Below are 18,981 nucleotides of genomic sequence, written 5' to 3'. Positions count from 1 at the left end.
TTCTCTTTGATTTATTTTATTTCGGATACCAATATTTGTTTTGCTAGCTCAATGGTCATGCTATAAACTGAGATCAAGAATGGTGTAGGCAGGTATCAGACCTTTCTTACAACTTCCCCCTGCAGTTATTTATTCTTCTCACAAGAAAGTGACAATTAAAAACCAGCTTCATTTTGGAATATAAGCATGCAAGTGCAGATGGCTCCCAACATTCCACTTCCTGAGAAAATATTTATCAATTTTCCCTTCTCATTAGAAAAAAGAAAACAAAAACTTCAGTGCAAAAGAGTTTCCAAGGATAACAGGATTGCAGACTAGAAAACACAAAGAGGTTATCCTGGAACTGATTTTGAACCTTGAATTACACAAAGAATTGCCTGCATGTTTCTGGAATATGCAGGTCATCATGTCTAGCACACACATACACAAAACACTTATCCAGATGGAAGCAGTGGTCTAAATAATAATAATATATTAAAAATATTAACAGGTTTACATAATTTGTTTCTGAAGTTCTAATTTTTTAATGTCTAAGGACGATTTGGAGGCCAGAGAGAAAGGTTCACTTCAGCAGCCTTCTCTACCTTTAGGCAGCAAGCTGAAAGCAAGCGTGAAATTAATAGTTATTTAAAAACAAGGCAGGAGAAGAGAGTACATGTCTTTCTTTGCAGCTCTCCCATGTCATTTTGTGCTTGCTATTGTTCTCATGCATGGCTCATTCTGCATAAGATCTAAAATCTTTAGGACACGGAGATGTCTATCTCCACATCTCCAGCACAAGTACTTTGCTTCTTGGCACTGAAACTAAAAACTGTGATGTACTCACCAAGTTCTTGGGGAGAGATTTGTTTCTTGTTATTGTATTTTAACATTAGCTGTTGATTAGGGCTAAAACTGCTAGACTTTTTAAGTTACAGAGAAAGACACCTAATTTTTAAAAAGGCAGCACTGAAGGGAAAGTCTTGAAAAACTTCTGAAACATTAATAGAAGCTATTGTAGGTTACTGTTATTCTTCCTTTGTTTTTCAGGAGTGCAGCGAAGTTGTATCCTGTCTGATGTCCACATTGGGGGTTGAGCAGGATAGAAGGCAGTGACTGTTTTGAATCTGCAGTCATCAAATCAAATTAATTCTGTTTTTTTCATTCTCTTAACAGGAGTGCAGCTCATATTAAAAATTTATAGGTCCCCTCTGAAATCCTTTCAAAAGGCTGTGTTCAAGTAGACTCTTTGAAAGGAAATATGTGGTAAAAAGAACTTCTGAAACCTTAAATACCTGGTTGTGCTTTAACAAAGAATGCCAGGAATTCACTTCACAGGTGGGATGATTTTACCTCTGGAAATTCAGCTCTGAGTTTACAGGCTATTATTGCAGAATGGGTAGTAATTGGGAAAAATTTGGCAGACAGAGAGATTCCTGAGCCTGATGTGTAAACAGAACTACATGAACACTGTCTGGTGTTGCAGTTCTGTTCTCATAATCTGTCTTTGGTGTTTCTTGAAAGAAAGCATGTCCTCATCCCTAAATGAGACTGCTTCTTATTCATAATGCTTCAGCAGCTGCAGCACTGGAGAGAGCTGGACCAGAACCTACGTAAAGACCACTGTTCAATTTTTTAAGCTTTTGACTTGTACTGCTTTGGGTTAAGCTTTGACTCATATTTGAATCTTACAACCTTTTGCACTACAATTCAAGCTACTGAGTAGGGCCTCATTTTACTTTTTCATCAAAAATCTCAGCACAAATACAAACACACCAAATGTCTCCAAACCTAACTAATGGTTTATGTTTCACTTTGTTGTTGTTGTTGTTTTTATTTCTCTATGTGTTTTCATCTTAAAATTCCAAGTTCTCATTTCACAGAAACATAATCAGCTCTTTCATTCAGATTCAAAACAATTGAAAGATAAATATCACTTTCACAAAGCTTCATGAAATTAATTCTTGTGCTTAATGTTTTACAACATTTTCCTCCACTGTTTTATGCAGAAATGCTGTGTGTGGTTTCTCTGCACCAAATACAACTCAGGATACAACTGTGATACAGCTGTGATACTGCTTCCAAAAGAATTCCTTCTGTACCACAAAAAAGCCTCCATCCAAAAGGATCTCAAAACACAGTGCTTTAAAAATCTTTAAGAAGAGAGTATAGTTTTGATGTTTTGTGCTAATTAGCAAAAATCATCTTTCATAACACAGTCTGTAATGTTAACATAATCAGTGTCTCTGTGCTGCAAAACCAGCACCTATGTGCCTTTTGCACCTGAAAACTGTGCATGGAGCCAGCAACAGACTTCCCTCAATTTTTCTGGTAACTTCTTTCTTGTGGATTCCTGAATTCCAAGTTTAGATCTCGTGCTTCCAGTCTCCTCAAATAATGATTTTTTTTCTGTTGTTGTTCCCTAATATGAGTAGCAAACCTCTTATTTTACCCTCCATACTTGTGTCTAAACTCTAGGAAAATCTGGCATACTAGGATGTGCTTGTTCTTGGACCTGCACTTTTTTTTTATTTACCATGCAGCTGAAGGTGAGGAGGTGTACTGACCTTTGTATTGGCACAGAGAAGTAAAATTCCTTATGATACAGCCATGAAGATATCTGTATTCAAACCACATGGGATAAATTGGTATTTTACTGTTACACTTGAGAAAGCAAAGTCTGAATAATTTTGGTAAAGCAACAGTAAGAAAGCTAGCATATCATAGAAAATTCTCTCAGGAAATATGTTTTGAAGGCTGTGTTGTTGGGGTTCTTTGCATAAGAACTGAGCTTGACTTAAAAATAAATTGCAAAAGAACTCTAGAAGGCCTGATACAAGAAACATGAAGTCTTCCAGAAAGACAAAAATGTAATTTCTAGAGAGAGATTTGTGGTTGATTCACCAGCTTTGTTTTACCATAAGGTCATTCTTATTTTTGTTTGCTGATAGATGGGTTTAATGGAATTAAATATTCCCTGCTGGTCTTCATGGTTATGTGAACCCTGCTTTAAAACCCTTTTCATCTTAATAGTTTCAAGACAGTCTCGCTTCCTTACTTAGCTCTGGACAGACAGCTGGAGGAAGTTTGCCAAGAGTTGTGAAGACTCTCTCTTGTTGCCTAAATAGTGTTTGACCTCAGAAGGACATACACTATCTTCAGTAAGAAAAGCTTTTGAGAATCTGGCCTCAGCTGTTAGAAACTGTGAAATAAATCCATTTGCCATAAATTAATACTTGTTCTTCCTCCTTTTTCAGCCTGTTTCTTCTTTTTACCTGTAGTCAGGCCATGTGCTTCAGTATGAAGAAATAATTTGGTCAAAATGAGCAGTTTTTACTTCAGTCATCAACATGTGTAGCTATCTACAGATAAAATTACAATTGGTTACATAATCTAAGTTTGTTGATAAATTTTTGAGCATATTCTATTAATAACAAATTAGAACTGTGTTACCATATGGTTCAGACAGTATACAAAGTGCCAACAATAGGCCCTTGTCAGTGTTTCTTCAAAATTTCTTCCCTTGTGCCTTTCAGCCAGCTTCCTTACCTTGCCATTTTCACACTGGAAAATCACTGGTCCCTAGCACCCCTGCCTTAATAGACAGAAATGACCACCAGGCAGTGTAGGCAGGAGGAATGAATGTTGCTTTGAAAAACTGAGAATCTTATTAGACCATTTTTCTGCCTTGTGGCAGAATCCTCTCAGTTGCATCATCCTTCCCCCCCAAAAGGACACTGCACTTCCAGCAGTGTCTTGCTTCTCTTTTATCAAATTTATACCTATACACGATGTCTTCCATTTGCTACTATTGGTTACTCGTCTCATAAGTGCATAATTATTGGAGTAAAGATACTATATGGCCTCACAGTAAAGAAATAATTTGCATGTAATTTCATGCCTCTTTTGCTGCTCTTTCTGGAAAAATTCTTCTGGAATTTTCCTTTGTGGTGGGTAATCCCTGGGCACAGATCATAGAAAGAAATCAATGTTTGCTGGGAGAGGGCAGGGACATTTGTTAAAAAACTGACAGTGTGAAATCAGAGAAAATGTTGTCCCAGACAACATTAGTACAGCAACATCTGTGTGATCTTCTTGAAATCACACAGGAGGAGACAAAAAACTCATGGTGCAAAGAGTGCCAACCGCCTTATCGGGTAGCAGTGAGCTGTATGAACCTTTCTTTTGTGCGCCTACTGCTTTCTCTCGCCTGTTTTTCTGTGCATCAGACACTGAAGTCGTTTCTGCAGTTACTGCCGAGGGAGGGTTTGCGTGGGTGCCACCTCCCCGGTGCTGTCTCCAGCACCAGGGCCCAAACGTGAGGACTAAAACAACTCCGTTTCCACCGTGCCGTGACTCGGATTTGAACCGAGGTTGCTGCGGCCACAACGCAGAGAACTAACCACTATACGATCACGGCAGGCTGCGAAGGGCATGTCCGATGCAGTGTTTCCTGTCCCCCTTTGCAGAGCCGCGCAAGCATTGCCACCTAGTGTGGGCCGGCTATAACATGCCACCTGCGGCCACCCTCCCCGGCGTGGCCACTGCTATTGCGGCACCCCCGGGCATCCCTCAGCTGAAAACGGCGCTGCCTTCAGAATACATGCCAGAGACAGGCACAAATGTTATGGTGGCAGAAAAATATTGCTGCTCCTTTTGGCAACTGCAGTCTGTTGATGAAATCTTCCATTGCCTTCTGTTTGGCCAACATCTGTCTTCAAACGTGCAGTAATTTTGGTCTGTGATTTTTCTTTCTGTTTCCAGAAAGCAATGGGGGAAAACCTGGTGAAAGTACATTTGAAGTTACATAATTATTTTAAAAGCTGTTGAAAAGGAAGCACGAAAACACATGTTCCCCTCCTGCTGTAAGCCAGATTTGAACCAAAGTTGCCACAGACATAGCGCATAGAACCAGCCACTGGACTGTCACAGCAAGCTGGCAGATTGTGACAGGTTTTGAACAGACATGGCAGAAAAATATCAAATCTAGTAAAATAACAAATGTTGACAGAAGTGTGTCATTAAAGAAGGATTTCTGTTCAGGTTTGAGAATTAATGTTTCAAAACACAAGTGTTCTTAGTAGAGTTATTCTAATAATTGTCTTATTAAAGATGTAATATCTGCCATTTTGTCTCACTTTTTAATTCTGTGTCTGACAGTGATAGCAAGCAAAGATTGATAATACCAAGTATCTTCACAATTTTGTTAATTAGTTAAAAAAGTGGAAGGAATTGGTGGATACACCAGATGGTTGTCTGCCATCACAAGGGACTTCATCAGGATGGAGAAATGGCTGACAGAGACTCCATGAAACTCAACAAGTGAGAGTTCCAAACCCGGCACCCAGAGATGAACAACCCCATGCACCTGCACATGCTGGGGGCTAACCAACAGGAGAGCAGCTTGACAGGAAATGGCCTAGGAATCCTGATGGACACCAAGCTGACTATGAGCCTGCAGTGTGCCCTAGTAGCAAAGAGACCGAAAGCCAGCCTGGTTGTATCAGGCAGAACATAACAACAGGTCAAGAGAGGTGACCCTCTCTCTGTCCTCAGCACCAGTGGGACACATCTGGGTGGTGTGGCCAGTGCTGGGCTCTTGGGTGCAATAGAATCGTGAACATGATGGGGTGAGTTCACAGAAGAACCACTAAGATGATGAAGGGCTTGCAGCTTCAACAGAGAATCTGGGACTTTTTACACCCAAGAAGAGCAGGCTTAGGGGGGGGAATTTATCAATGTGCATAAATATCTGATGGGAGGGTAAAGATGTTGGAGCCAGGCTCCTATATTTTGTATGCAGTGATAGGACAGCAGGTCATGGGCAGAAATTGAAATAAAGGAAATTCCTTTTAAATATAAGAAAAACTTATTTACTGTGAGAGTAGTTAAACAGCAATTGCCCAGAGAGGTTGTGGAATTTCCCTCCTTGAGGTATGCAAACCTGACTCAATATGGTCTTGAGCAACTCGCTGTGGCTGGCCCTGCTCAAGTCATCGTGGTACTTGAGATTTCCAGAGGGACCAGGCAGCCTCAATGATTCGGATCCTCAGGAAAGGGAAAAAACCCCAACAATAAGAGCAACCCAAACCTGTTAACCAAAAATAAAATGTCAGTGCTTGAAAATATTTTTTTAACATTTCTGAAATGTATATATGTGCTTAACAGCACAGGCAGTTGAGCAGAGGGAGTCCATGAGTGCCAAGAAATGGGATACTGAAAACTTGACAACCTTCCCTGTCAAAACCCACAAAGTCTGTGTGAACCAGAGAAGTAAGCAATAGCTAGAGATTGAGCATCTTAGTTGGTACAAAGACTTCTTCTATGTTTTCAGAATTGAAAAAGGCTTTATAACATGCATCTTGCCCAGCACACGTGTGTGCCATATTTTTCCTGGGAGTTAAAGGTACCCAGTCACGGATATGAATGTTTAAATGGGATTAGCAAGATTTCCTGGAATTTTCCAGCTTCTCATTTTGCCAAGGTGAATGAATATAGATTACATTGTTTCAGGCAAATTCCAAGTGATTATGAAAAAAGGAATTGGCTATCTAGCAGCCAGAAATAAATTTAAATATGTCAGTTTACCACTGTATTCAAACCACAATATTTTTCTTTTTTTTCTTTCTTTTATTTTTATTTTTTTTTTAAATATCTTCGTCCAATGTACCTGGTTGTATGTGTTGGAATAATAATGGGAATATTCACAATTGTGTTGCAAATTAATTCCATTTATTGGATTTTATTCTCTCCCAGTATTTGCAGTTCTGGATTTGATCCAAAGGTCTAAATAATTTTATCAGTGCACAGGGCCATATTTCTGCACCTAAACATGTGTGCATAGCTTTAATTGCAATTCTCTGTAAAACTTTGTGTTAAATGAAATTTATATCTGTAATACTTGTGCATAATCTAATGTAGATAAAATCCCTATCCACTTCATATTTAAGGCCTACTTGCAGCCCAGTAATCTCTCTCTCTTGCTTCCATCCTCCATTAGTCTCTTTTGTTGAAAATAAACCATATTCTTGTCAGAAAACCCAGTGCAAAGCTACTAATTGCATGGTACTGTGTGTCATTCAAGAAAAGGAGTGATTTTTATAATGTTTTAAACTGAAAAACATGTTTGCAACATTACTAGGTAAGAATCAAAGCTTCTGTCTTTGACTCATTTTGTGCATTTGTCACTGTAAAACATGACTAGTTGCTGTTGGCATCAAGGGAAAACCTGTCACATTAGACTTGTCAGCATGTCTGAATACAAAGCATGTGCCTCCGGGAATTATTTGGTTTGATAGCATGTTAGTTTCTTTAATTGCCTGCACTTGCTGAAATTTAGGTAAGACCTTGATCCATTTGGAAATTCAGAATCTTGACCTAATGGTACTGAACACCAGCAGGTCTCTTTGAAATAATCTTGACACACTGTTTTTCCAGTGCTTCAATTCAAAAATGATCCAGTGGTTGGGCCTAACTTGGTAGCAGAAGCAGAAGAAACTTAGCTGTGCTCATAGGGTTGTAAGGCTGCTTTACATTAGAACAAGCAATGGCAACATCAAAGAAAAGAGGGTTCCAGAATAAGGTAAAACTCAGAGGCAAGTAGATTTGAGCGAAAGTCATCTTTTCTGTGTTCGGTGTGTGGCTATTAGGGCACAGCAAGACCCACATTTGGGTATATGGGTCTTCTAACTCACAGTGGTGGAGCAGACCTCTGCCCCAAGGCATCTGGGGAGTCATCTGTAGTACAGTTCTCAACATTGCAGGAAATGTTACTGCTACAGTTCAGATTCTGCTGTTGCTGCTAGTAAAATCCCCTCCCTGTGTCACCCACCTTATGTTACTGCCTTTCTTTCCTTGTGTATCATGACTTAAATTTTCACTGAACTTCTGTTCCCGTGTAATTATAGCAATGTAAAGGAGAGCATGGATACATGCTACGGGTTATTGCACACTTAAATAGTAACACAACTTCCATCAAAACAGCCCCAGAGTAAGAGACTTCTTCCCGAGCTATGCTATGGATGCAGAAGAGCTAACTCAGCTGCTAAGGCCTGCGCACTTTTCTGAGAAAAGTAAGTGGACCTCCCTAAGGGGTGTGCATTCCAAAGCAAACTGTTTGATAAACCAAGTTTCATTGCAATCATCCTAAAGACAAGGAGTCACTAAATTAGCCTGAAAAGTTCTTGTGGTTAAACTAAATGCTTGCAACACAGTATTATCTCTGCAACTATTCAAAATGTAGAAATTGAGCCTCTAATTATACTTATTTTTTAGTTGTCTGAGTTGTTATGTGTGGTAGATTTTATGAGAATTCAATGCAGACTGCAGAATGCTTAGGGTATGTATGCAATGTAGCATTAGACAGAAAAAAGATTCGGTTTTGAAGTGTGTTAGTGTCTTTTCCAATAAAGTGTTTTTAAAAATCCTTTATCGAAACCTGAGTTTGATGATGAATATCTCACAATTTAAAATCACTTTTAAAATTAATTTCTCATCTCATGTCAGTACTGGCTTAATGTAAAAGCTAGTGAATGTTTTTTTACTTAGATATGAATTTTATAGTGTCTAAACAATACACTGGATAATAAACCTACCTTTAAGTAAACCTGTCTGGCAAATTAGACATATGTGATCCTGAGGAAATCCATAAAATGTCCTATTACTCTGTTGAGTTGGAGTTCTGGTGCAGAAACATGACTCACATAATGTTGAAAAGAAACCAGAGGAGAAAAAGAGCAGATACTGAAAGCCAGCACCAATCACATCCAGCTGTTTCAGTCTGTCTGGCACACATATGACAAAATCTGTCTTAATTCATGACTGGTATTAATTTTATTTTTTTTATTTTTGAAGGTTGTTCTAGCTCTAAAGCAGTTTAGAGGTGATATGTCCCTCTGTCATGAGCATGTCAGACCGGAACAGACTGTTAAGAGACTTCTGGTTTGAAATCCTATCTTTTGTACTCATAGTTGATGTAAATACAGAGATAGGTACAGTCAAGGCCACCATTTTAAACAAACAAAAAAGACCCACTTGCAAAATTCTGACTTTTGGGTGTTAGAGTGCAGAGCAGCCAAACAAATGTAGATGGCTTGGCTGTTCAGACAGTACTGTACTGCATCTGTTCAGAAGAAACTTTTCCACCAGAGCACCTCTCCTATGAGGAAAGGCTGGGAGAATTGGGTTTGTTCAGCCAGGAAAGAGAAGGCTTCATTGTGACCTAATTGTGGCCATCCAGTGCCTGAAGGGAGCCTACAAAAGAGGTGGAGAGAGGCTATTTACAAAAGCATGTAGGTGTGGTGAGGATCCAGAACAGGTTGCCCAGAGAAGTTATGGATGCCCCATTCAAATGCTCGAGGCCAGGTTGATAGGATTTGGAGCAACCTGGTCTAGTGGAAGGTGGCCCTGCCCATAGCAGGGGGGCTGGATCTAGATGATCTCTAAGGTCCTTTCTGACCCAGACTATTCTTTGATTCTATGATAACTATGGCAGTAGTGAGAGAAATTTTCCAGAAGCTACATTTAACTTGATTTACAGCTTGTTCTTGGAAAGAATAACCATGAGGCAAAAAGACAAAAGAAATGTTTACACACCTCTCTTATACAGAGGACTGGCAAAAATTTCAGACCAGCTGTTACAAGGGAATACTTATCTGATAATTTCAATCCTATAACCAGATTGAATCTGATCATGGATGGTACCTGATCATCTTTCAAAATAGGAAAAGGATTACAAAGCCATTTTTTTTAATTAAGAGATTGCTTATAAAAAGAAAAATTGTTTGAAAATGCATTAGACTCTTGGAAGCTTAGCTTTTGTAAAACAAGGTGCATATGAAACCTCAACATTTTTTAATAAGGTTGATGTTTTCTTCTTGGAAATAAACAGGTTTTTCTCAAATATTCCAATATAAAGATTTCCATCAAGAGACTTATGTAACAAAGCATGAAATGACCTTTTTGTTGCAATTCTACAGCCAAACACCTTGTAATTTCACCTGGGTCTAGGCAGCATTGTCCTCCTTAGCATCAACCAGCAAATATGAACGCCTTGGTTTTTCATTCTGTGCATCTCAAGTCCTGTGCTTCTTCACTTCAAAACACTTTGTTGGCTTCCTGAAATCTTTATCATAATGGCTAGTCGCTTAATTCCTTAAATACATGAATAGTCATTAGCAGCATAGTATATATGCTTCTAGCAATATATTGCCATTCCTAGGAAATGTCAGAAGTGTGTGGATCAGAAGAAATATTAATCTCTGCCACAGGGTCTTGCCTTGAGGTCCTGAAGGTATAGATATATGATGACAGCCACATTTGCCTACTGTTGTCAGCTCATAGCACCTGTGGCTGAAGCAACTTTACAAATTTTGCTGCTATATCCAAGCATTTACCTTCAGCTATCAGACTGCACCCATTGCAGTTGCAGGAAACAAAAAACACCTACCAGTTCCCAAAGGAACTCACACAGATTCCTTTTGTCTTTCAGGTGCTCCTGTAGGTCATGATTTCCAGTGTAAAATCATGTCACAACACAAGTAATAAGAAATTAATAAAAGACAAGATAGTCCATAAGCAGATCCATAAGCAGATATGAACTGTTGTGCAAATTGGTCAAATCTTAGTACAATTTTGCTTGAAACGGTGCTTCACCTTCTGTACAGATGCTTTCAGGTTTCTTCTCTGATATCTAATATCCTTTTTAGGGATATTGCCCCTCCTGTTACAAATGTTTTTTTTCAAGGAAAGGTAACCTTGGTATCACCAGAACATTGCTCAGAACATCCCATGTTCAAGTCCTTGTACATAATCTATGTAGGACTATTCTTGCTGTTGTTTGGCTATCAAAAATCTTTCCTCATCTGTTTTCCTCGTAAGTTTTCTTCAGACTTAAAGATTCTTTAAACAACCTCACAGGCATAGTGGATGGTATAAGTATATCACAAGTTCATTCTGTATAATGCTGACAACACAGTCTAAAGCACCAGGCTGGTAAAATACTACTAGTCAATGAGATAACAGCAGTGTACCAGGGTGCCCATGAGAACTCAAATTCATTTCCCTGTTGACATCATCCCATTGGCAACTGTCAAATGTCGACCACAAACATGCTAGCACTTTTCCTGCTTCTGTGAGACTTCTTGGATTGCAATGAAAATATACTGTAATTTTTGTTTTCTTTTATTTATTGTACACCTTTATCTTTCCAGGGAAAGCTTTTGTTAATTCAGTTGCGACCCTTATATTGCGTGTGGTGAAATCTACCTAAAGGACCAGCTCAACAACCTGCACTATAAATCCTGCATAAATTCATTTTCTATTCCTGGTAACAAACCAGAAAACTTTAAAAAATATTACGTTGGTTAGCATTAAAACAAGGGTCTTCATATTATTATAATCAGATTTTGTTGTGCTAATTACTTCTTGAATATGCTATTTGGAATAAGAAAAATGCTGCTCAGAGGATGAAAAAATGAGAGCCACTTCTAGTAGAGGCCTTTGAAACTCTGGAGGTGGCAGAACTTTGTAGTGTTTTCAGTCCTAAATTTACAAAGACATTACACTCCGTGATATGGTCTTTTATTGTATCTGCTGAATGCAAACAAGTGAATAAACCAAAAAAATTCTACCAAACCCCACACATACATTGTTAAAAAAATCCCCAATTGCCTTTTTTAAGGCTCTACATTCAGCTAAAATTTGTTAAGATCTCATATTCATGATGTTTTGTTATGTTCCAAAGCTGCAGAATATAAAAATTATTTGGCTTATATTTGTCTGGTAATTATGTTTTAGCTAGCAGGAGCTCATAAGAAACAGGCATAATAATGTCAAACTTCTGACTTCCTTCAGAAATTTAATTCATGATGCTTTTCTCTGCATTTGAATGGTCTGAGAGAGCTGTTTGAACATTTTTAGAGAATACCTACTTTTATAAAAGCTCAAACAATTGGTCAAATTATATCTGTGAAATAACAAAATGTTAAGTTATTACCAGGTTGAAAATCAGTCTAGGAATTGGATAATATTATAAACTGAATCTCAGAACTGAATTAAAAACTATTAAAATCTGTTCAGTGGCTATTAAATTGATCCTCTAAACAGAGGGTTGTTATTTCATAGTGATTTAACCAGTTATGTCTACATTTTGAATATTTGAAGAATTCAGATTTTCATTAATATTATCTGATTTGTTTCATTGAAAATCTCCCTTTAATAGATAGTGGGTTTGGGAAAAAAATAGTTGTATGTGTTGCCAAAAGGAAAGTGACACCAGGTTTTCTCTGTAAGCAGTAGTGTTGTTTGCCACATAATTCTCACCATGTTCCTATCTTTCTCTTTTTGATGTACATCAGAATCATCTTAAACATGTGATGAGGAAAGAGCTTTCATAAGGTTTGGGGCTGCAAAGTGATTGCAGCTTCACATCCTGTTCTGTTTGTAATTGAACTGGGTTTACTGCTGCCTCCCTCCTCTGTTAATCACCACTACCTTCACCAGAGATTATAACCAGTTCACAACCGCTGGCATAACCAGCCTTGTGCTCATCCTCTCCTTGGGCCCTCAGGATGACACGTGCTCTCTAAACATCTTTCATGGTGGGAAAGACTAGTTATGAGTGAGACATAAACACTTCTGATTTTGGAGAATGTTGACAGGGAACAGCAATACTAACCTAGCTCCTCTGTGCTAGGATGGTTGATACCTCACCTGTCAGCAATATGAAAAGAAGGTTGGCCATAGGCTTGCATCAGCTGACTGCAGCAGGCATATCATTCAATCTGCAGATTGTTTTTTCACCTTGTCGTGGTTTAGGACTGGTACTTCCCAATTCAGTGCCCCTACTGAGACTCTTCTAAATCAGATGCTTCTGGTTCACTCCCCATTTCCCTTCTTTCCAACCTGCTCTGGGCAGATCTGTTCTCACCTCAACACTTTGTGCCTCATGTTGGGTGCCAAATAAAGCTGTTGTTGTTTAGGAATGGTATTTTCCAATTTAGTGTTCCCACTAAACCACTCTAAACCACATGCTACTCCCTCACTTCTTCCCTCTCCCTGTGAGACTGAATGGAGAGGAGAACTGGAGGCACAAAGGTAAAGATAATGGGTTGAGATAAGAACAGTTTACTGTAAACAACGAGATAAAACAAATGGTAACAGCAACAATATTAACAACAAAAGTATGGAAAGAGGGTGATCCAAATGCAAAAATGCTGACCATGGACCTAGAGACCATGAACAGTGGCAGGTAATGCCACTGGTTTTTCACCCTTCTTCTTGGAAGACCGTGAGTACCTTGCCCCCTCCCCTGGCAATGGTGTAAAGTGGTATGGAATAAACCTCTGGGTCCTGGCCAAAACTAGAACACACCTGTAAATTGACCCTCAAAGGCACTGTGAGGATGTATTTTCTTAATGTTAGCAAATCTCTGTTTCTCAGAAGAGATAGTATATTGCCTATGATATTGAGATATTAATAATATAAATGATATGTCAGTGTCATTTCAAAATCAGATATACTCCTAAGCATAATTAAAGAACTCTGTTTAGGATGCATTAGTAGCAATTACAGTTATACAATCCTAATACTTATGCAATCAAGTAATTACCAAAAAATAATTATGTGAGCTGTCTTAAATGGATATAACCTGAAAAGGTTAATATAAGTCAGAGGCAATTAATCACTTCTTCTGTAATAGCCAACACTAAGAAATGTTTATCAAACATGACCTTATCTTCCCCATTTTGCAGCACGCTATCAGTGTCCTCAGTCTGCAGTGCATTCATTACTGTGGTATTTTGTGGAGAGAGCAAACCAAATAGAGACCAGGTATTTGAATTCTCTTCTCTGTTCTCACCCAGTCCTCAGCAAGATGTCTAACTACAAATCCTTTTTTTTTCGTATCTGTAAAATCCAGACAACATTATTTTTGATATCTGTAAGATCAAGACAATAAAGTAAATTATCATGGCTAATGGAAAGATGCTTTTCAAATCTTAGATGGAAAAAATGTAAGAAGGTCAGCCACAATAGGTGTATAATTTTAACAGCAGCAAGTATAGTGATGTCCTAAATGTGTCTCAAACCCAAACACCTAACCACAGTCTGAACAACGATAATAGGTTGGAAGTATTTAAAGCCTTCCTCTGTATTAACCAATACAGTTCCATAGTTTTACTTAGATGCTATTGCCCTATACTAATAATAAGTTTAAGCAGAAAGAGGTAACTGCCATACCTGTCATGACATACATTTTTATGGTGACTGAAATGACAGAATTGATCCTGATTTTAGACTTCATTTTGACTGAAAATGTAGCACAATGAAAATATTATTACAGTCAAACACAGATCATGGGGTTTGCTGGTTGGTTATTTGTTTTGTTTTGGTTTGGTTTGGGGTTTTTTGTGTTGTGTTACTAGATTACACAATTGTGCATGAAAATCATTCCAAATGATTTGTCTGTTAAGACTTAATAACTTGTTTCATATAATTTTGACTTTTTTCATGTGGTTAGGCAATGTGTTCTTTCCCCAAAATTTAAACAACTTGTTATTTCAATTGAGCACTTTTTTCTGGATGCTCCCTCTGCTGGATCTGCAGAAAAGAATATGAATCTGCCTAGGTTCCGTGGATGAGGGCTGGACAGTGATTGGGGCTCTGCCATTCATTTCAGGAAAGTAGATTTTCTTATTCATCTAGCTTGTTAAAAGCACCACTTAAAGGAAAAGATGTGAAAGTATTATCTGCAAGGAGTGTTGGAGCACTGATGAATACTACTGGGTTCAAACGGACAAAGATGCCTTTCTCAAGACCAGTGTTTTTCACTAGTCATTAGAAAGTCAGTCCTTACTGTGAAAAGAAACTAAGATTTTTAATAGTAAAGGAAATTTGGTTATGTCTCTTTCAGCACTGAAGAGTTTAATTTGCTGCTTGGTATACCTCACATCTCTTTTCCGTCACAGCAGAAAAATTGCTCAGCCCTGTCTTTCAAAATCCTGAGACCTGTTCAGACATTGTGAGATTTTATGTGAAACCATTAAGACAGCAAGAGAGCACATTTTTTGAAGGGCTGCTCAAAAGGGGAGAAAAAACCATGCAACTACATTTTGGGATGCTCTTTTCTTAACAAAAGATGAGATTATTGTTTTACTGACTTTATACTAAAATAGAGTAGGGTTAGATATGGTATCAGGAAGAAATTCTTTACTGCGAGGGTAGTGAGAGACTGGAACAGTTTGTCTAGAGTAGTTGTGGAGGTGCCATTCCTGGAGCTGTTCAAAGACCATGTTGGATGGGGCTTGGAGCAACTTGGTCTAGTGGAAGATGTCCCTGACCATGGCCACAGTGTTGGAACTAGGTGATCTTTAATGTCCCTTCCCACCCAGACCATTCTATGATTCTATGATCATATCATCATAGTTTTACTGTATAATATTTATTAATTATAATTATATGGTTATAAATATTACTAGATGGTTATAACTATGTGGTTATAATTATTATATAATCCTCAGTCTCCAGCAGTTGCTTAAGGAAAAAAACCAAATGACATGAAAATCAGAATAATTACATTCGATGACACTGCAATTCACACAATCTAAAAAAAAGCCCTCATTTTTCAAAGTTTGGTACAAAACAAAAGCCAGTTATGACAAAGTGTGCCCAGTTTAAATATGTTTCTCCTTTGGATCATTGCTGTCCCTGGACTCAGCATATGCTAACTGATGTGTACGAACTGAGAAGCTTCTAATAAGTGTGACATGTTTCTGCTCCAAATTGCAAAGTTGCATAGATGATTGTGACATTCTGTCCTTACCAGGAACTGTGACCAATAATGCCTAGAAAGCTTTCTTGGAAAGATTAGCTTTTCTCCAAAACAGACGAACAGCATGTTCACTATTAAATTGTATTATGTTGCACATCTAAAGTTATACCCTCTGGGAGCTGGTTTTCATAAATCCCACTGCATCTAACTCCTATGATTTTTGTAGCAATCTAATAACTGATTGTTACATAACTAGACCCTTTTGGGTTTTATTCAAGTGATTTAAATTTGACCCATAATATGCATACAATGAAGAAACAACAAAAATGAAAGTGAGGAAGGACCAAAACTGTCTTTAAGGTAACTGCAGGAACCCTTTGCTTGGTTACATGGTTAGAGGAGGATAGTGTGTTTAAGCATAGCTACATGTTTCCATTTGCATATTGCCTTCCACTTCTTCCTATCTAACCATAACGCTGCTAACTACTGGAAAAGTAGAAAAGTGCTGTTGTTAAACAAGATGGGATTAGTAGATCATGCCACCATTTCCTATGGGGAAAACCTGCTCAGAATCACAGAACAGTTGAGCTTGGAAGGGATCTTTGAAGGTCACCTGGTTCAACCCCATGCTCAAGCAGAAACACCTAGAAGTGGTTGTCCAGGACAGCGTCTAGTTGGTTTTTGACTATCTCCACGAATGGAGACTCCATCACCACTCTGGGCAACCTGTCAGTCTCATAGTGGGAAGGTGTTTTCTGACATTCAAATGGAACCTCCTGTGTTTCCATTTGTGCGCATTGCTTCTTCTCTTGTCACTGGATGCCACAGGAAAGAGCCTGACTGAATCTTCTTCACATACTCCTCTCGGGTATTCATATACACTGGTAAGAGTCCCACCGAGCCTTCTCCTGCACAGAGAAGACTGTTTTGGCCACAGCTTCATTCTTCATGCCATACCTCTGCTCTGACCATGGACAAAATATCACCATGAGTGTTTGCTCATGGAGATAAAAACCACAACTCATCTATGAACAGGACATTTAATGCCATTTAATGCCTTTTAATGCCTCCTTGCCACAGAAGAGCAACATTATGAATATGCTGAAGCCAGATACCTCCACTGTGGGTTTTTATGAAATGTTTTCACTGATAGCATTAGATGGGGGAATTCCTAGTAAAAACATTGCCATATCTTCTACTTGATTTTTTTTTTTTGTTGTGTCCACCAGACAACCTATCACCAGAATTAGGAAAATTAGAGCTAGGTTTTTTTTAACTCTAAAGCAATTTTTACTGTCACCACTGAAAAGGCACTAGAGCTAATGCAGGACACCTTCCAGAAGAGTTTCGGATTGGGAAAGCCACAGTAAAGGATGGCAAAATGATAATCTATTGCCAATAGGCATTTCTTCTCATGTGTAGTAAGATGCTTCCTTTATTGCATCTAGCAATAGCTTGATATGACCAGTCTTCTCTCAACAGACTGACAACTATAGACTGACAATTCTAGCCCAAGAACCAGTATCAAACAAAGGAAAAACAATTTAGGAAGTCCAAGAAAGTAGAAAATCACAGCATATGCTTGGATTCAGTTTCTTAAAGAGTCTGAAAGCCAGAAAATTTTGCTTTTTATTCAATCAAAAGATTCATAATTACAAAATACACAAGCAAAATACTGCTTTAAACACTTCCTAGTCCCTGACTGATTCCTGAACAATATCACAAGTACCCAACAGCAGATTTCATAATGCTGATCATTACTTTATGAGCCTGGCCATCCAGAAACTTTTCCACCTGCTGTATAGTTTTTCTGTAGTATCTGTATCTCACCAATGCATCTGTAAACAGGAGATTGCTCTGAAGGCCTCATTGAGCTGAGGAAAACACTATCCACATTTCTCCTCTTGTCTAAATGGGTTGTTACAGAAGGCAATACAGCTGGCCAGGTGTTATTTGTCCTTCCTAAGGATATTGTCTATGCACTTTATTCTCCTTCAGTCATCTAGACATGGCTGCCCAGAGGATCTGCTTCATAATCTTACCATGGACCTAAGGTCAGGCTGACCAGCCTGATATCCCTAGACCCACCTCCTCAACCCTTTTGAACATGGCTCTACATTATTTACCTTTCTTAAGCCATCAGGAGCCTCTCTCTGAAACACCATGACAATCTGAAGATTGTACAGAGCGTGTCACAGGGGCATCAGCCAGCTCCCACAACATCCTGAGGGGCATTCCATCTGGTCTCATGGAGTTGTTTGGAACACAAACTGCTTAAGTAGCCTTTAACTCCACCCTCCCCTACCCTGGGCAATGTTTCATTCCCCAAGGCCTTGATAGTAGGCTTAGGGACCCAGGAGACCTGAAGACAAGCACAACCAGTAAAAATTCAAGGCAAAGATGTCACTGGGAGTCTTAGACTTTTCCACAGAATCCTTTATTGCTGCTCTTCATGTCCCCTGATCATATCAACTCCAGCTAAGTATGGGCTTTCCTAACTCCATCCATTTTGTGTCTCAAAAAGTTCTTGGTGCTTTGGCCTGTTTTGCATAACCTCTTAACGAAGAGACCTGTATGCTATTTCTGAAACTACTTTTGGCTAACGCACAATGGTGAAACAAGCTATCCAGCACAGAGTTCCAGGATCCAGGGCTACTGTTCTATGTTTCTCAATCTATCCTAGACTGCACCTCACAGAACTGCACTTGTCTGCTGGATCAGAACTTTTATCACAAAAGTTCACTTTCCTGTACCTCGAATAAGTGTATTTTGAAACAATAACCATGACTAATATTTCTTGCATTTTATGTCTGTGTTATACAGCTGATCAAGAGCCATTCTACATCAATGCTCCATCAGCAGCAACACCAAGCCTCCGCAGCCTTACTGAAACATCACTTACAATTCACAGCTTCAGGTGCAGGTGGCACTGCATGACACTAGCCATGGGTTTTGCTCTTTCTGTGTTTACATTCCTTCCATTCTAGACAGTATGGAATGCCTCCAGCTTTTTCACAACCTGCACCTGTGACAGGCAGCTGAGACTGTTTCTCTGAGAATGTAGTAAAAGAACACAGGAGCAGAGGATTTCTCAATGTTATCGGAAGTTCTGTTTGAAACATGTTAGGCTTTGTTAGGGAAATAGATTTTACTCTTTCATCAAAATCTGATGTAGAAAATTCAGTGGGTTCTTTTCAGTGAGCAAATATGGGACATGAGAAAAAAAAGTTCAG

The 18,981-nt window shown here is 38.7% G+C and overlaps 1 protein-coding gene and 1 non-coding gene across 4 annotated transcripts in view; one reads left to right on the top strand and one right to left on the bottom strand.

Moving 5' to 3' along the window:
• The window catches only part of NFIB (nuclear factor I B), a 263,106-nt gene that overhangs the window by 44,957 nt on the left and 199,168 nt on the right, over positions 1-18,981 (top strand). The window lies entirely within an intron of this gene.
• TRNAH-GUG lies at positions 4,328-4,399 on the bottom strand. Its single transcript has one exon. It is a non-coding gene; the product is annotated as a tRNA-His (tRNA).

Source organism: Corvus brachyrhynchos, unplaced genomic scaffold (assembly GCF_000691975.1).
Source record: "Corvus brachyrhynchos isolate BGI_N302 unplaced genomic scaffold, ASM69197v1 scaffold194, whole genome shotgun sequence".
Classification (NCBI taxonomy): domain Eukaryota; kingdom Metazoa; phylum Chordata; class Aves; order Passeriformes; family Corvidae; genus Corvus; species Corvus brachyrhynchos.
The sequence above is the reverse complement of the archived record's forward strand: the minus strand, read 5'-3'. Positions and strand labels throughout refer to the sequence as shown.